The following is a 19573-nucleotide window of genomic DNA, read 5'->3' as shown; positions in this document are numbered from 1 at the left end:
AAGTATAGATAATAGCTCATTTCCTACCTCTTCTTCCTGCTGTTTATGGAGCTACAATAAGAAAAAGTGATGAGCGAGCAATGAAAAGCCGTTCTTGAAAAACTTGAACAACTTGAATGTAATTGTTGATAAGTTTGTACACTATAAAAGGTGCGGTGTTCTTCTTTTCAGGTAAATGATGTCACAGAAGACAATATAGTGTTACGATGTGGTACGATAAGGAGGCGGAACCACTGAGCAAGGTTAAAAACAGCAGAATAAAAGCTCAACCAACTGTTCTGATACACCCACACAGCTCCATGCTTTAAAAAACATGGTGAAAAAATCCAAACAACAAAACCAAAGTCTGAATATATGTCATTTACCTTTTCTTGTTGTTTTAGATAATTTGTGGATTTTGGTCCTTGTGTAGCAGTATGTAGTATGTGCATGCACGAAGAATAGCAGTACAAATAAGCAGATATTTCTCTCTCAAAACATTTAGGTACATAAAGGTAGTTTTCAGCATAACCAGTTTTCATTGTAGCCAACAGCTTTTTTTTGAGTCAGGCGTCAGTTGTTCCCCTGACAGTGTGACAGTACAGCTAATTTGACTAGATGGCTATGTGAAATTTACAGGTCCTTTGATGCAACAGTAAACACGAAAGACTGGAAAACTCAGCATAAACACTCAGAAATTAAAGTACAGAAATGTACCTATAGCGGTACAATGTCACTAGGGTGGTACCCTCTAAGGTACCGTTCTGTAGCCTAAACTGTGGGTACTGATTTGTACCCTTGTAATTTGTACTTTTTACATGTCAAACCTGTACTTTAAAGGGCAAAGTTGTACCCTTAGTATAAAGTACAAAAAAGAACCCTTAAAAGGGACAAAAATGTCTTTCTAAAGGTTCAGTATCTACACACAGATTTCCTATATTTTCCCTCTCAAGATTTGAAAAATTGAAGATACAAAGTCAAAAGTACTTGTCACATTTATTACCTTCTTAAATACATTGCTTATCTGTTACATGCAAACTGTTATCAACAGAGTATGTGTCATAGGCTGCAACATCAATTTAATATGTTGGCATTATTACATTTGGCTCAATGCTTACATACATGTGTAAAAAGGAAAATGTACGAGCTGTGAAAACTGTTTCTGAAAGAATGACGAGTAGACTGATATGAAATATTCCTTTATTGGAATAGCCTTAAACAGGCTGACTTCTGCTAAATGGATCAAACTGGGCAGAAAGTATACAAACACATAACACTAAAGCATCTTTCTTTCAGCTTAACGAGTGAACCGTCAGCTCATTCAAACACACTTTAAAGTTCATTTGGCTCGACACCACCGAACAGAGGCAGCAATATAACATAGCTAACATCAACATTGCAGTGAATCCTGCTTATGCCGTGATATTCAGGACTGCAAACCAAGCAGCATCACTGACTTTCAGCCTGTTGTGTTTGTGGATATATGACTGACTTTAATTATCCACAAAATCATCACATTCTCTGTAAGATTAATGTCAACTATTGAAGTGCATATATTTTAAAGTAAAGGCTTTAAAACCAAGTTAATGCACAAAGTTCTAACATCACTAACATCACATAACTTTGCCAACATGTGGCCAACAGTAATGTTTTAATGTTCTTCATTATTAAACATTTGCACATAAATAAGTGACACAATATTCAGTACTTACTTTTAAGAGTTTACTCTTCGGCCGCTCCGCTTCAGCCATCCGCCGTATTTTTCTGAAAAATAATCCACACCCACCGCCAAGCTATGAAGTCTGGGATATGTTGGGCCATGGAGTCTACACTGACCCATCCTTCTAATCCAGGGAAATAAAGGACGCATCTGAGGGCCGCATTTCAAGCAGCCTTTGAATTGGGACAGCCTTCGTCGTGTCGCTGTGTGACGTAATGGGCCTTAAAATGCAGCCTAAGAAAGCGAGAAGTCGGAAGTAAGAAAGTAAGAAGTGAGAATACAAGGACGTAAAAAAGCAAGTAAGACTCAAGTCTTTTGCAGACTCCAAGAGGTTTTCTTCCAAGATTGCCCTGTATTTGGCTCCATCCATCTTCCCATCAACTCTGACCAGCTTCCCTGTCCCTGCTGAAGAGAAGCACCCCCAGAGCCTGATGCTGCCACCACCATATTTGACAGTGGGGATGGTGTGTTCAGAGTGATGTGCAGTGTTAGTTTTCCACCACACATAGCGTTTTGCATTTTGGCCAAAAAGTTCCATTTTGGTCTCATCTGACCAGAGCACCTTCTTCCACATGTTTGCTGTGTCCCCCACATGGCTTGTGGCAAACTGCAAATGGGACTTCTTATGGTTTTCTGTTAACAATGGCTTTCTTCTTGCCACTCTTCCATAAAGGCCAACTTTGTGCAGTGCACGACTAATAGTTGTCCTATGGACAGATTCCCCCACCTGAGCTGTAGATCTCTGCAGCTCGTCCACAGTCACCATGGGCCTCTTGGCTGCAGTTCTGATCAGCGCTCTCCTTGTTCGGCCTGTGAGTTTAGGTGGACGGTCTTGTCTTGGTAGGTTCACAGTTGTGCCATACTCCTTCCATTTCTGAATGATCGCTTGAACAGTGCTCCGTGGGATGTTCAAGGCTTGGGAAATCTTTTTGTAGCCTAAGCCTGCTTTAAATTTCTCAATAACTTTATCCCTGACCTGTCTGGTGTGTTCTTTGGACTTCATGGTGTTGTTGCTCCCAATATTCTCTTAGACAACCTCTGAGGCCGTCACAGAGCAGCTGTATTTGTACTGACATTAGATCATACTCGGGTGCACACTATTTAGTCATTAGCAATGTCTATGGACAACTGACTGCACTCAGACCAAAGTGGGCTGAATAATTACGCACAACCCACTTTGCAGTTATTTATTTGTAAAAAATGTTTGGATTCATGTATGATTTTTGTTCCACTTCTCACATGTACACCACTTTGTATTGGTGTTTGTAATGCACCGTAAAAAAAAATCCTAAAATTACAGTGATATTCCAGCACCTGGGGTGCCAAAATAATACCAGAAAATAACAGAAAATAACTTTCTCATGACAATACGGTTATTTTCAGTAATGACAATACAGTTTGTTGCCCTAATTTTACATGGGATTTTGCCTTTTTCAAGTGCTTTTAAACATTAAATTAGGAACATTTTAATGTGATTAAACAATGTAATTACCTATAAACAAAGTCAATGAATACGGCAATATGAATAATAATACTTAAATGTACAGAAATATACAGTTAACAGTTGGTTTAAATAATAATGGATTGCATTCATATAGAACTTTTTGAGACCCTCAAAGCACTTTACAATTCCACTCTATAATTCCCCTCTGGCCAAAGACCGAGAGTTTCCGAGCCGGGGGTCGAACCGGCAACCTTCTGATTACAAGGCGAATTGCCAACTCTTGAGCCACGCTAGGCAAACTTGAACAGCAGTGGTTTTACATTAACTTTTATATTAACTTCTCAAATTGAGTGGTTCTGGGCCAGTTTGTTTGTTTCTTTCTTTCTTTCTTTTGATCCCACATGCTCCAAAATCCAGTGTTTGTTTTATTAAACAGAGTTCAAGGACTCAAAAATGGCCATCTTGGCGGTTCTGGTCTGGACAATTTAAGTAGAAAACTGAAACATTTTCTTATTTCTTTTTTTTTTTTTTGCCGAAAAAGTGGATGTATTTTAAATTTTACAATCCATTTTTTTCCTAAACTAATGGCACCTAGTTTAGGAACTAGGTTTGATGAGATTAAAAGCCGCTCTGAAAAAAAATGTCACTGCTTTAAAATAAAACACTGTAAACAAAAATTCCTGTGCTTGGACTTTAATTTTTATTTTATAACATGGTGCTGAATTAAGTAACACACCGTTTTAACTGGTTATCTTCACTAATTTTATGTGTCATGTTTTATCAGTTCAGACAAAACTATCGTTAGGCTTTATGGAGTGCCAGGACTGCCATAATGAATTAATTATATACACCATTAAATAATTAATTAAATGTGGTAATAATTAATTAAAATTGGAATTAATTGATTAAATAAATAGTTATGACACATGTAATTAATTAATTATTGACACATTTAATTAATTATTTATGCGCCTGGCTCTCATCATGAAATAATTTTATCCATATAGGCTCACCTGTATTTTAGAATAGAATAATCCTTTAATTGTCCCACAAGGAGAAATTTGGGTGTAATAACAGCAAGAAAAACACATATACAAAGAAACATTACACAAGACACAGAACAGAAACATACACAATTTTTACATGCAGTGGGACAAAAAAGTATTTAGTCAGCCACCGATTGTGCAAGTTCCCCCACCTAAAATGATGACAGAGGTCAGTAATTTGCACCAGAGGTACACTTCAACTGTGAGAGACAGAATGTGAAAAAAAAATCCATGAATACACATGGTAGGATTTGTAAAGAATTTATTCGTAAATTAGGGTGGAAAATAAGTATTTGGTCAATAACAAAAATACAACTCAATACTTTGTAACATAACATACATCTTCTGTAGAAATTTACATACCTTGTTGGGAGGAATAAGATCAAAATGTTCCCACACAGGGGAGGACATCCTCCTCTTCTTAGCTGGCTCCATTCTCTCCTCACTCTCATAAACCTCCAAACTCTCACTAACCGCAACTCTCCATCAAACACCCACATTTTGAATGCAGTCTGAGGGGTTTATATCTGTCATAGCTCGCGGCAAAGTTCGAACCACTTCCTGAACCAGTCACGTGGTACAGCCGGGCAGCGAGGCTTCGGACTTCATCATTTTCAGCTCCTCCCATAAATGAAGCAACCTGTGAATCACTCAAAGACTGCCAAAGCGCTCTCATGCACAACTGGCTGAAATGCATTTAGATCATGTAAGGGCATGTTTGCTGTGTGTGTGTGTGCCCAGGCCGGTTGAATGTTTGTGTTTCTCTTAATTTTCCACCAGTGCAGACCACATTCCAACACTGTCATTAACAATGACTAGTGATGAGCTAAAGAGAGAAAACACTCCCTCTCTTTCTGGTTGAATTATTCACAGTGCCATATCTCCATAAACCTGACAAGTGGGCCCTAACTTCTGGCTGAGGACAAGGAATGGTGTTATTTAAGGTGGGAAATCAAAATTTGGGAAAGAGAAAACTGACTGTTTAAAGGGAAAATTGTGAAGGAGTCTGAAACGCTAGAAAAAGAAACATATATGAACTCACACACACAAACAGAAAATGCTTTAACCTTACAAAGACAAGACAAGCTCGTGGAGATTAATGCATAGACATTGATTAAACCCGGCTTAGAACACAAACATACACAACGAAGATCAGCTTGCTATTTGTATGAGTGATAGAATGGTGTGAAAGTTTAATAAAATACACTTGAGTTTGAAGCTGAGGAATAACTGAAAAAGAAGCTATATGACAAGGGAGTGAGTTATGGGAGAGAGAAAAAGAAAAAAAAAGAAAACAGCGATTAAAGTAGTGACTTAGGAGTGCTCTCGTACTGAGTGATCAAAACCAGTGATCACTGTAGAAAGAAATAAAATAATTTAACCCTTTAAGACCTACCATAGAACCAAGTCCGCCAGAGCTTATATTATATTTTTACATGCTGTGGAGCCATTTTTGGGAGCATTTCAAGTTGCTATACATCAATACAACCATTATAGCCCAAACTTTAATAATATGTCTGCATTAGGTGCATAGTAATTACATAAATTGCAAAAAAGTGCAATAAACTACAAAAAAACTGAAAATCGTTTTTGTTTTTTTAACATATATTTCTAGTTAGAGAAATTTAAGAGGCTTATCCCTCAAAACTGTAAATACAAAAAAGTTGCACAAACTAGTTTCCCACCACAGGAAATTTATTTTAAGTGTCTTCACAGTTTTATTTTTGAAATACACCAATTTTTATATACTGCAGGAAAAACGAAAATAAATATTATACTGCAAATTTGCAAAATAACAGCATATGCATCAAAATAAACTATTTCCAGCAGTGCAATATGAGTCCTAAGCATCCCAGAAACGACACAGAAAGTCATGAAGTCAAACATAACTTTTAAAAACACAAGTATAAGCTCATGAGGCCACGATGGTAAAAAAAACTACATTTCCGCAAAATGACGTCACTTCCGGTTTCGGGCAGGTCATGCGGTCATGTGATAGTTCGCGCTGATGGACGTAGGAAGTGTTACAAACAGCTGATCGGATCGGCGAAGCGTGTTTCTGGAATATCATGTTTTTGTTGCTGCAAGCGCTTTTTATGCAGTTTTTGCAAAGCTATATGTGGAAGGAAACTGTGACCTAGGACAAGCTGATGGCATAAGATGTAAGTACAACTCCTCCAGTTTCATATGCAAAAAAATTATTGCGCTAGCTTACGTGGTTGCAGAGCTACCGGGATTTAAAAATAGTTACGCAAAACAGAGCGTGCCCGCTCTGATCGGCTGTAAAGGGTTAATAAGGTGGTAATGTTTGAACACGTATTTCTCTTGTCACGGCAACTTCTTGAGAGATGACTCAGTATGCAAAGTAGTTGAATGACTCAGGACAGGAAAAGAAAAAGAGGAACTTGGAACTGTGTGAGTGAAGCTTGCACTGGAGGAGACACTGTGACTGTGTGGCGTTTAACAAGACTTTCTGTGTATTGAGCAGGTGAAATTATGTCAGTTGACTTCGGAGTGACAGGACCCTGAAGAACTTGTGGCAAAATGTTCTGTGTTTAAGATTTTTGAAGTTGTTGTAGTGATGGATTGATTCGGTCAGTTTGCTTTGGATGGTCTTGTTATTTTAATGGAGGGAGTTTGATTAAGCATGGAGCTGAGCTGTCTGACAGGGGCCCATTATTTTTGTAACAGTGCACTTAGAGAAAACCTGTCAGGTGATTTTGTTTTGTGCTTTGATGAGCTAATAATCAGCTCTCTTTTTACTCATTTTTGTTCTAAGTAGGCCTGCAACAGTGAATAACAGCGCTGAAAATTCTCAGGAAGAACAAAAATAAGGTGGGCTTTCCAGATTTCAACTGGCTGAGGAGAAGGCTACCTGTGGGGACCTGATCAGGTCGTAAGTCCCTGTCTAAAAGGATTCTAGCGAGTCAATCCAGTCCAGAACTATTTTACTGTGACAAAATAAAACAAATGAATGGGCTCATTTTGCTGAGGGTGGAGAATCTGATCACTTGCGTGGCAGGCTCCACTATTAGCAAAAAATATGGTGTGAATATTTTACATATTGCAACTCATACGATGTGGGAAATAAACTCAAACTTTTTCATATTTTCTAACTTATAATATGGGAAATAACACTTAAAATCTTCAATATTTTTAAAATACTGTGGGAAATACACTTACAAATAATTCTAAACTGTTTGCCCAGTAAATTTACGAATAAATTCTTTACAAATCCTACCATGTGAATTCATGGATTTTTTTTTCACATTCTGTCTCTCACAGTTGAAGTGTACCTCTGGTGCAAATTACTGACCTCTGTCATCATTTTAAGTGGGGGAACTTGCACAATCGGTCGCTGACGAAATACTTTTTTGCCCCACTGTATATTGGTACAAACTGCAAAACCTAGTGGATAACCTGCAGTCGCAGGTCACACCGGCTCACTCCTTGGCGGCCGCTTATTGGGGCTCGCTCGGGCCATTTCGGAGGTGGGGTGCCCCGGGCCTCTCGGCCTGGGGCTCGGTCACTCAGGCACAGCTGGCTGCCGGCGGAGCTCACGGGCGCGTCACTGCAACTCCCCCTGGCTTCTGCTCCGCGGCTGCTTAATGAGCCCTCATCTGGGACTCTCCTTAGCTCTTACTGGGACAGTGGCGCGGCTGCCCCTCTGTGGGTCTTCCTTGGTCTCTTGTGTTCTGGGGGCCTCTGGATGTCTGGAGTTTTGATCTCCTCCATAACTGCTTGATACCATAGAGGACAGGGCTGTGGCTCCCCACACTCCCTAGCAGATCATTACATGGTGTGTAATGATCTGCTACATGGAGAAACCTTTGGAATGCAAGCATGCTGATCCACACAGGTATGCACACAGGTGTACACATGGGTATTCACAGACGCGGACTACAGCTTTCTTGGCTGCTGCCTCAAAGCACACTGTGCGTTGTCTATCCTGCGTGCTGCACAATATCGTTTATTATTTAGTAACTATTGATATCTATGACTAGCTAGTTTATTGTGATGGTGCTTTTTTTTCTATTATTATGTTGCTCTTTGTTGTTTGCTGTCTCCTCTGTTTTTTTTTTCTCCATACAGGTGACCCAGGAGTTTTTTTTGTTGTTTGTTTTTTTTCTCTCTTCCCCCCTTTCTCACCGTCTCTTCCCCCCTTTGGTTTTCTTTCATTCTTTCCCCCTGTCCTATCCCACAGTTATGTCTGTCCCGTTTGCAACTGAAAATAAAATAAATTCATAATTATAATAAAGGTCAACCAAATGGACCAATATGGCAAGGCCATGATGATCCACTTGGTAAAATAAATCCGCTTGGCATCTTTCTTGGCCTCAAGACAACAATTCTGATGGCTATAGATCCAAAAAAAAAAAAAAAAAATACATAGTGAGTGAGAAAGGTGACTGGAAAGGAAAAACTCAATGCATCATGGGAATCCCCCGGCAGCCTACGTCTATTGCAGCATAACTAAGGGAGAATTCAGGGTCACCTGGTCCAGCCCTAACTATATGCTTTAGCAAAAAGGAAAGTTTTAAGCCTAATCTTAAAAGTAGAGATAGTGTCTGTCTCCCGAATCCAAACTGGAAGCTGGTTCCACAGAAGAGGGGCCTGAAAACTGAAGGCTCTCCCTCCCATTCTACTTTTAAATACTCTAGGAACAACAAGTAGGCCTGCAGAGCGAGAGCGGAGCGCTCTAATAGGGTGATATGGTACTACAAGGTCATTAAGATAAGATGGGGCCTGATTATTTAAGACCTTGTATGTGAGGAGCAGGATTTTGAATTCAATTCTGGATTTAACAGGAAGCCAATGGAGGGAAGCCAAAACAGGAGAAATATGCTCTCTCTTTCTAGTCCCTGTCAGGACCAGTTAAACTAAAATAACAGTTTAACTGGTTTTATGTCTACAGCAGATTTACTGATCTTTGAATATAATTCAGAAACACTTGACCCCTGTTTCAATGCAGGCGCTCAATGTTGACATTGTGGAGGACTATAAATACCTTGGAGTACACATTGACAATAAACTGGACTGGGCTAAAAAAAACCACAGCACTTTACAGGAAGGGCCAGAGTCGCCTCTATCTTTTGAGGCGACTGAGGTCCTTAAACATCTGCCGGACAATGCTCAGGATTTTCTACAAGTCTGTTGTGGCCAGTGCGATGCTCTACGCTGTTGTATCCTGTTGGGAGGAGATTGAGGGTTGCTGATGCCAAAAGACTCAATAAACTGATCCGCAAGGACAGTAATGTTGTGGGGATGGAGATGGACTCTCTTAAGGTGGTGTCAGAGAGGAGGATGTTGTCCAAGATAAAGAGGTTTAGTGTCTAGACCGGCTGGGGTGAGTGGAGGAACGGTGGCGTGAGAGAGCAGCTTCTGTTTTCCATCCTGGATCTCAGGATCAGTTTTTATTGTCTTTGTGCGGCTGCAGTGCAGTGGTTTTGTTTCTGTATTCTGAGGACTGATTCCATCTAGTGGACATCTGAAGACACTACACAGGTTAGTTTGTATGAAGTTCATGGGTCATGTGACTCTTCTCCCACAGAACATGAACGCTATGAGTGCCACCAACCTCAGAGATGTAATCAGACAGTGACTAAAAATCTATGAAAACATCAAAATCTGACAGTAATTATGGGCTCAAATTGTGGTCATAAATAATTTGTACTTGTAAATCAGTTTTGTATGTGTAAAAAGAATTTGTGTGAAACTCTGCACTCAGGTTTCAGGTAGCGTACAAGTACCAATTTTGACCCTATTTTTCTTCCTTTCATCTGATTGGTCAATGTCATGTAAATCACAAATTTAACAATCAGAGAACAGATGGGTTTGGCTATTGGAGGGGTGTAAAAACTTTTTTAGTCTAACAACACCAGGCTCCTTCTTCCTTCAAGGACTATGTTCAGGTGTGAGCACTACAGAAGTAATCAGTGACTAATTACTGATTACTTCCCCCAAAAAATAATCCAGTTACTTTATTGATTACTGATTTTCAAGAGTAATTAATTACATCATAAAATCATTGAACAATCCACACTGGTGTCTATATCTGTCACGGTTCGGGGCAGCAGCCGTGTGGAGAGTGGAAGGAGGACTCAAAACGCAGCACTTATTCAGATGTGAGGGTGATTTATTGATAATATCAAATATAAAGTGGGGATGGTAAAACAGAACTAAGGATGAACTAACTGGGAGAAACTACACAAAGAAATAGCAAACCTGAGCATGAAGGGAGAACAGCAGGGAGAGCACGCAGGGGATTACACCAGGTATGAACACAGACGACGCGACGAGGAACAGAGGCAAACACACACTATTAGTACATAGAGAGACACTGGGAAATCACACACAGGTGGGAGACACAGCTGGACCTGATTAACCTGACGAGACAGGGGAACACTAACACCAGGGACCAATAGAGGGAGCACAAACCCAGAACCCAGTATCTAAAATCCCAAAACACAAACCATCCCAAAACAGCCCAAGAATAATAAAGAGAATAATAACAATAAGGAACACAAACACAAAGTCACTGAGTCATGGCCGCAGGACCATGACAATATCACAGCCAAATGTGGGCCAAGAAAAATGTACGTATGGACTGGATGGGTTGTTACTGACATCTGGTGAAAAGTCAGAAGAACTTTTATAAATATATTTACTTAGAAAATTTGTAACACGTTCAATGCTTATTTTACCGGCTGTACATAACCAACACATTTTACCTCACAGCAGTGACTCTGTGCTATCAGAACACTTCCCCGCAATGGTTATGATTAGTATTATAATCATTAATAATATATCTTCTTTACACTGAGGAGATGATCGTTATTCTCTCACTGATAAATTCAAAAACTGGCGAAAAAGCAGCAAGAAAAGCGCAGGAGTCAACAGTGCTGATCAGACCAATCTGTCAATCTCAAATCAAATCAAATCAAATCACTTTTATTGTCACATCACATGTGCAGGCACACTGGCACAGCACATGCGAGTGAAATTCTTGTGTGCGAGCCCCACAAGCAACAGAGATGTGCAAACACAACAACACAAACGAGCAAAATACAAGAATGGCCAACCTGAAACTAATAAATATATGTACAATATATAATAGTGTATGCATTTCTGGATGTGTATACTAAATATTATCCTACGTGTGTGTGTGTGTGTGTGTGTGTGTGTGTGTGTATACACATTTTTACAATTTAAATAGTAAAAAAATAAATAAATAAATAAATAAATAAATAAATAAATAATAATAAATAAAATATATAAAATATACAGAGTTGAATATGTGCAAAACAAGTGGCATTTATATACAGTGTGGAGTGCATAGTGTTGCAGTTCCCGTAGTGAAGCTGAGGTGTCTATGACGTGTTCAGCAGTCTGATGGCCTGATGGAAAAAGCTGTCTCTCAGTCTGCTGGTACGGGACCGGATGCTGCAGAACCTCCTTCCTGATGGAAGCAGTCTGAACAGTTTATGGCTGGGGTGACTGGAGTCCTTGATGATCCTCCCCGCTTTCCTCAGGCAGCGCTTCCTGTAGATGTCTTGGAGGGAGGGAAGCTCACCTCCAATTATCCGTTCAGAGCACCGCACTACTCGCTGGAGAGCTTTGCAGTTGTAGGCGGTGCTGTTGCCATACCAGGTGGTGATGCATCCAGTGAGGATGCTCTCAATGGCACAGTGATAGAAGGTCCTGAGGATGCGGGGGCTCATGCCGAATCTTTTCAGTCTCCTGAGAAAGAAGAGGCGCTGCTGCGCCTTCTTCACTGTTTTGTTTGTGTGTACTGACCACGTAAGATCCTCAGCCAGATGTACTCCAAGGAAACGGAAGCTGCTCACTCTCTCCACAGCAGCGCCGTTGATGGTGATGGGGGTGTGTACTTCTCTGCACCTCCGGAAGTCCACTATCAACTCCTTTGTCTTTGCGACGTTGAGGGTGAGATGGTTGTCTTGACACCAGTGGGTCAGGGCGCTGACCTCCTCCCTGTAAGCCGTCTCATCACCGTTGGTGATAAGACCCACCACTGTAGTGTCGTCCGCAAACTTCACAATGATGTTGGAGTTGTTAGTGGCTGTGCAGTCGTAGGTGTAGAGTGAGTACAGGAGAGGGCTCAGTACACACCCCTGTGGATCACCAGTGTTCAGTGTGATGGGGGATAAGGTGATGCTGCCCAGTCTGACCACTTGGCGTCTGTCAGACAGGAAGCTAAGGATCCAGCTGCAGAGGGAGCTGCTCAGTCCTAGATCCTGCAGTTTCCTGTCCAGCTTCGAAGGAACCATGGTATTAAATGCTGAGCTGTAATCTACAAACAGCATCCTCACATACGTGTCTCTCTTCTCCAGGTGTGACAGGGCAGTATGTAGTGTCAGGGCTATGGCATCATCAGTGGACCTGTTGTGGCGGTATGCGAACTGTAGAGGGTCTAGTGAGTCAGGTAGTGCAGAGCAGATGAAGTCCCTGACCAGCTTCTCGAAGCATTTGCTCACGATGGGGGTCAGGGCTACAGGTCGCCAGTCGTTCAATGAGGAGATGGTGGAGGATTTGGGTACAGGGACGATGGTGGCCATTTTGAAGCAGGCTGGGACTACAGACAGAGAGAGGGAAAGGTTGAAGATGTGTGTGAACACTCCAGCCAGCTGAGCCGCGCATGACTTGAGGACGCGGCCGGGAATCCCGTCCGGACCAGTAGCTTTGCGTGCGTTCACCTTCCTGAAGCACTTCCGCACATCCTCCTCAGACACAGTGTGCGCACTGACGTCATCCGCGGTGCGCACACTGTCCGGTCTCATGGTGTTCGCTGTGTCGAATCTAGCGTAGAATACGTTTAGATCCTCACACAGAGAGGCCGTGGTCTGCGGTGTGCTGGTTTTCCCTCTAAAGTCTGTGATCGTGTTTAGTCCCTGCCACATACTCCGAGGGTTGTCAAACTGTTGTTCCACCCTGTCCCTGTACTCACGTTTGGCTGCTTTGATCGTCTTCCGGAGTTGGTAATGTGCGTGTTTGTAGTCCGATGTGTTCGCGGAGGCAAAGGCGGTGTTCCGTGCCGCGCGAACATCTCCGTTAATCCAGGGTTTTTGATTTGGGAAGGATTTAACTGTTCTGGATGGGACGACATCTTCCACGCATTTCCTGATAAATCCACAGACTGAGTCTGTGTATTCATCAATGTCTTTTGCGGCTACGTGAAACATTTCCCAGTCCACGTGATCAAAACAGTCCCGCAGCGCAGACTCCGATTGGTCCGTCCAACAGTGCACCGCCCTCCGGGTTGGAGCTTCCTGTTTCAGCTTCTGCCTGTAGGCGGGCAGGAGCAGGATGGAGCAGTGATCTGATTGGCCGAATGGGGCGCGGGGGAGGGCTTTGTACGCATCCCGGAAAGAGGTGTAACAGTGGTCGAGAAGCCGGTCTCCACGTGTGTTAAAAGGAATGTGTTGATGGAGTTTTGGTGAGACTTTCTTCAGGTTTCCCTTATTAAAGTCTCCGGCTGTGATAAACGCCGCCTCTGGGTGTGCGGTTTCCTCACTGCTGATCGCGCTGTACAGTTCCCTGAGTGCTCGGTCAGTATCGGCTTGTGGGGGAATGTAAACAGCCGTAATAATCACTGCTGTAAATTCCCTCGGTAGCCAGAATGGCCGGCACTTAATCATCAGGTACTCCAGGTCCGGTGAGCAGAAGGATTTGACCGGGTGCACGTTCGCATAATCACACCAGCTGTTGTTGATCATGAAACTGCTTTGCCCAGTAAGATCCTGTGACCTGTCCGCACGGTGCACAGAGAACCCCGGCAGTTGTATTGCGGAGTCCGGTACCTTGTCCGATAGCCAGGTTTCTGTGAGGCAGATCACGCAGCAGTCCCGCATCTCTCGCTGGAATGAGATCCGTGCCCGAAGCTCGCACAGCTTGTTCTCCAGAGACTGCACATTAGCCAGTAATAAACTGGGTAATGGTGGTCTGTAAGTGCGCCGTCTCAGTCGAACCAGAACGCCAGATCTTCTCCCTCTGCGTCGGCGTTTGCGGCCTCCAGGGACAGAGAACAAAGGCGTCTCAGGTGAGATGAATGGGGGGTCTGCAAATGGAGCGTCCGTGTTGCAAAACTTGAACTCCGGAAAGTTATAAGAAAGACCGTCTTTTATGTCCAGTAAGGTTTGTCGGTCATACACAAGGAGACAAGTGCTGCTCGTGAAAAAATAAAGGAAAAGTAAAATTAAACACAGAAGAAAGCCGTTGCTTGGGGGAGCTCGCGACGAGGCTGCCATACTCGGCGCCATCTTGGCCACACCTGCTGTCAACTCAATGTGTAGAAACATCAGGTTACATGTAAGGTCACAGCATAGATTTCCCACTGAAGCTTAAACTGGGAATGAGAAGTGAACCATCTTAATATTGCAGTAAAACCAGGGTTAACCCTGAAGTTACCTGGATGAGACTAAATCCTGGTTCACAGTGCAGACCTCTGATCACTGATGATGGAGAAGAAAAACAAATCAGGCAGAATGTAAAACATTTGCTCTGCAGGACTGAGGTCTTTGTTATCACCACCGGGTGCCTCACAGCAACAAGGTCCTGGGTTTGAATCCAGCACGAATTTTACCCAAAACACAACATGTTTGTCATGTATATTCGTTCACAGGGCAAGTTTTAAAATTGCATTTTGTGATTTTTTTTTGCAATGTGCTTGGTGTATAAATGCCTCAAGTCCTAATCTTATTATATCACTCAAAACTTTATTTGCATAGCACTTCTCACACAGTAAGGAAGCCACTCAAAATGATGTACACATTAAAAGCAGAAAAAATACACATACATCAAGTTCACTACACCCTCTCATCACCCCTCCATCCCCACTCACATACCTGGACATCAGACACTCATCATACAGAAACACTGGAGATTAAAAAGAAATGATAAATAACAGAACAAGGCTACTACATGAAAAGTGAATAAACAAAGAAAATAGTAAATACATCAAAAGTAAAATGAAATAAAGTAATAAAGTGCAGCATGATAAATAAAAGATGGTCAACAGTCTCCTGTCCTGAGGGCTCTGAAGTGCTCGTAGCATAAAAGTAAATCTGAAAGATGAGAAGGTCCTGAAACACTGAGTGTTAAAAACAAGTAAAAGGATCTTAAAGACGACTCTGACTGCAGAGACGATAACATTGGTGTAATTAAGGCTGTGGACTTGATTTTTAAAGCAGCTGCAGTGACAAGTGTTTCTTTGAAAAACTAAAAACATGAGCACTGCAGTAAGCAACCCTGCAGGAGATGAAAGGAGGAGTCAGTGTCTCCACATCCTGAGTGAGTTGGCGGAAGTTTGCTGCCATCCAGGATTTAATATGTAAGATGCAGATAGATCTGACTGGCTCTGTGTCATCAGGAGACACAGCAACATCATCAGTGTAATCGTGTGTACTCATTCTGTCTCCTGATGACATCACAGCCTGTAAATGTTAAAATCACTGGTCCCAGATCTGACCCTGTGGAACGCCATAGCTCAGTTTGTAGCTCCTGGATGAAGATTCATCAACACGTACAAAGAATCCTCCATCTGTGCAATTTAATCCAGTTAGAAACTCCGAGAGTATCAATCACTGTCTCTAAACGTCTGCAGTGATCCACAGGATCAAAGCACTGACATCAAGAGGAACCAACACAGATCAAAGAGTTTCTCTGACAGTTTGCTTTACATAAATATTTAACCGCAAGCAAATAACCAAAACTTATCAGATGGTGTGGAGCTGTTACCATCTGGGTAATGAAATGTAACTCAAACAGCTTCTGATATTAAACTATAATGGTCCACACAGCAGCTCAGACCTGAACACATTCAGTGTGAAACACACTGGTTTATATTCTGTTTGTTCTCCTCGTGATGTTACCCTCATACAACTATCTATCTATGCGTTTAAATATGTCATTTTTATAGTTAAACGTTTTTAACTAGTTTAATGTATTCTCTCTCTCTCTCTCTTGTTCCATGGTGCTTTGCTTCAGACCATTTCCTTCTTTGCTTCTTCATCAGGAGGATGAAGAGGAGGATCTTTCTTGTGTTTTTTAGAGATCACAACTGCAAAAACAAGAATGATCACAGCAAGTAATAAAACAGAAGCCATCAGTCGACCATGATGACTTCTACCAACTCCATCTTCCTCCTCTCCATCCTCTGTGTGTCCTCCTGGCTGACCTGCAGGTGAGAAACAGGTGTGAGGTGTCAGCTGATCATGTCACACATCATCAACAACATCTTTAGAAACAAACATCAACAACCAGGAAGCAGCTTCCCTTCTGATCACACACACACTCAACTCTACTCACTCACCTGGAGGATCAACAACACTCAGGCTGATGATGCTGATGGGTTTCCACGAGCGTGTTTCTCTCATGAAGACACGACACTAATCGTCACATCCTTCAGAATCAGAGACATGTCTCCATCCTTCATCTGTCTGTCCTGCAGATCCACCCGGTTCTTAAAAGATGGATGCTGGTGATCTGGAATAAACTGCTTGTCTCGGTACAAAAGAACATATTCTGGCTGCAGGTCAGCTCTGCGCCACTCTACTACTATGTTGTTATTTGGAGCTCGACTTGTCAGATTGACGTTCTGTCCAGATGCAGCTGTGATGTTTTTTGTGGCCTGAAAGAAAAACAACACAGAGCAGCAGCCAATCAGAGTGAGGCAGAGCTTATGAACTAGACAAGAGAGAAGTGTACACACTGGGTGCAGCACATCAGGCTACATGGCCCACCAGACAGCTTAAACACACACACACACACATTGCCTGTTCTTATTGTCTTTCATGCTGCTCTGTTGTATGTTAATTTCCCCTTGGAGATAAATAAAGTCTTTCTGATTCTGATATGAAACAAACACACCAACATACACACACATACCTGCATATACAATGTCTTGAAAAAGTTTTCATACCCCTATAACCCTTCCACATTTTGTTGCCTTACAACCGCAAACTTAAATGAGGTTGTAAGGGAGGATGAGTAATGCAGTTATAAACTGTTTCTTTTACAGCAGACTCTTCTCTTCACAGCTTCATTATACAAACTGTTATGTAAACGTGTGTGAGTACATCTAAAAACTAACATCCACTTTCTCACACGACAGAAGAGGTTTGTTGACAGGAGACCTGCGTCCTCTCTGTGAGCAGCTGAAACTAAAGCAGCTCGAACATCTAACAGCGGGTAAGAAATAGATCGATATGATTTTAAAATAAAACTCACCCGCACAGGTAAAGCCCACGAGGGAGACAGACAGTAAAGTCCAGCAGAGCCACGGAGATGTTACAGCAAACATGTTTCATGACGCTAATGAAGCACACTCAGACTGCATGAACGGGTTTATGTTGGAAGACTGGAGGCAACATGTTGACACGCCTGTTATCTTGCCTTAGATTTGATAAGGCTGCTGTCAATCACTCACTAGCTCGCTGACACTGGCTGACACTTGAGGAGACCATCCCCCGGAAGTGTGGTAACTAACACTTCCGGGTTTAATTTTGATTTTGACTGTTTTGGCGGTACGCAGGTAACGGAGTTTATAAAAGTTTATTTTGTTATTAGCAGCCCCCCTTCTGCTCCTTTACGTTGGTTGCCAACCGCCGTTAAACACAAAGAAGAAGAAGCACCCCCCTATACCACAAGGTATAGTTATGATGTAAATAAGTATATGTTTAAATATTTTGGGTGAAAGATCTTTGTTTGCATTTGTTAAGTTTGTGAAGTTATTTTAGGTTGTAAACGTTTATGGTTGTGTTGTAAGATTTTAAATTGCACCGCTGTTTTTCTCTCTCTCGGCTATTACAGTGAGATTGAGGGTTTCTTGCCATTAAACCTAAAGATCAATTTGTAAAGTGTTGTTTCAAACGTATGTAATTAAAATTTTACAGCAGTGAAATTTAACTCTGTTTCAAATACTGAGCTTCGGGAAACATTAAAAGTGCTTTTATTTCCGTTTCTATATTTAAATATTGTTTTGATGCATTTTCAGTCATCCAGGTAAGTAAATCTCCAAAAGTTGATTCTGTTCATCTGGACGTAGCGTTTTGTGGGAGAAACGTTTCGTCACTCATCCAAGTGACTTCTTCAGTCTCAGCTGACGGCAGGTTTCCCCGATCTTATAAACAGGACATTTGCATAATGACTGTAACCAGCTCAGTGAAGGAACAATGGGCTGGGAGGTCAGTTCCTTAATCTTACTGTACTCATGGCCATTGATCAGTGGGTTTTGGTCAGTGGTTGTTGATCAATGGTCATGAGAATTTGCATAATTAAGATTAAGGAAAATCTAAATTTGACTTTGATGTTCCTGCTGAAAAACTGAATATGGAACAAGCAAGGCTTAATACTAAACGATATATATATAGATATTAGCTGTATAATACCAGTAGGCCAGCTCTAGTAGTAATTTGGTATGGCTTCGCGGGCCAAATGTAATTACACTGCGGGCCAAATGTGGCCCACGGGCCAGAGTTTGACACCTATGCTCTAAACTAAAGTTCTCAGAGTGTCTGCTCCTCTCTCTCTGTCTTTGTCTCCTCAACAGGATCAGTTGTAGTGAATGTGACTCAGACCTCCTACCAGGCCGAGGAGAACTACAACATCACACTGGAGTGGACGTTCACAGTAGAAACAGGCAGATATCTAAACATCTACTGTGAGGCGCCGTAAGAGAGAAAGAATGTTAATGTTTGGTCTTTTACGACTAGGTGGGGGCCACTAGAGGCTATAAAAAGCTGAGCAACCCGTCACCATTTTGAGACTTGCTGTGACCCTCTTCAGGCATGTCTCCCCATCATGATGGTCCTTATGCTCTTAAGTGTTGAATTGTATGGAAATAAATGATTGTTGATTGAGCATAAATACACCGAGTATTGTCCTTCCTTCAGCCCAAAGATTCAAAGAATTGGGAGATTTCAACAGTTGTTCATGTCAAACATCCTGATGGTTCTTATTTTATTTCTGCACAAGTAAATATGTTAATGTCTTTTACAGCAGCTGCTGATCAACTCACATCCCAGAGACCAACTTCACCACCACAAGAAGAGAGAAAGGACTGGAAGATTATTGTAATTGGCCTGACAGCAGCAGCATTATTCGCTCTGATTGTGTGCACTTTACTTTGTGTCGTGCTTAGAAAAGTGCCAAATTTCTGTACAGCTGTCAAGTTTCATGAACTCTCAGGGACAAAGTCACTAAACCAAGATACGTCCTGCCTTTGACGTCTACTTGATCTAGTTGATACGAACTCTGTAAATGAACTGGTTCTATATGTTGCTTTCATACACTATTCAACTTACCTCATTCACACAAATTCACAAAAACATTTTTTGTATGTTTTTCTATGCAAGTCATTTTTGTATA

General features: G+C 41.7%; 2 long non-coding RNA genes across 2 annotated transcripts in view; both read right to left on the bottom strand.

The window, feature by feature from the left end:
• Window positions 1-6470, bottom strand: part of LOC145425702 (uncharacterized) — a 260683-nt gene extending 254213 nt beyond the window's left edge. Inside the window, exon 1 of the long non-coding RNA XR_013906434.1 lies at window positions 4646-6470. This is a non-coding gene — a long non-coding RNA (uncharacterized LOC145425702). The remainder of the gene's footprint in view (window positions 1-4645) is intronic.
• Window positions 6471-14902: 8432 nt separating this feature from the next.
• On the bottom strand, window positions 14903-17539 carry LOC145426107 (uncharacterized). The gene is made up of 3 exons (XR_013906867.1): window positions 17435-17539; window positions 16518-16835; window positions 14903-16382 (listed from the first exon to the last, which is right to left on the bottom strand). It is a non-coding gene; the product is annotated as an uncharacterized LOC145426107 (long non-coding RNA).
• Between the last annotated feature and the right edge of the window lie 2034 nt (window positions 17540-19573).

Source organism: Astatotilapia calliptera, chromosome 3 (genome assembly GCF_964374335.1).
Source record: "Astatotilapia calliptera chromosome 3, fAstCal68.1, whole genome shotgun sequence".
Taxonomy (NCBI): Eukaryota; Metazoa; Chordata; class Actinopteri; order Cichliformes; family Cichlidae; genus Astatotilapia; species Astatotilapia calliptera.
Note: the sequence above shows the minus strand (reverse complement) of the source record. Positions and strands in the feature narration are given on the sequence as shown.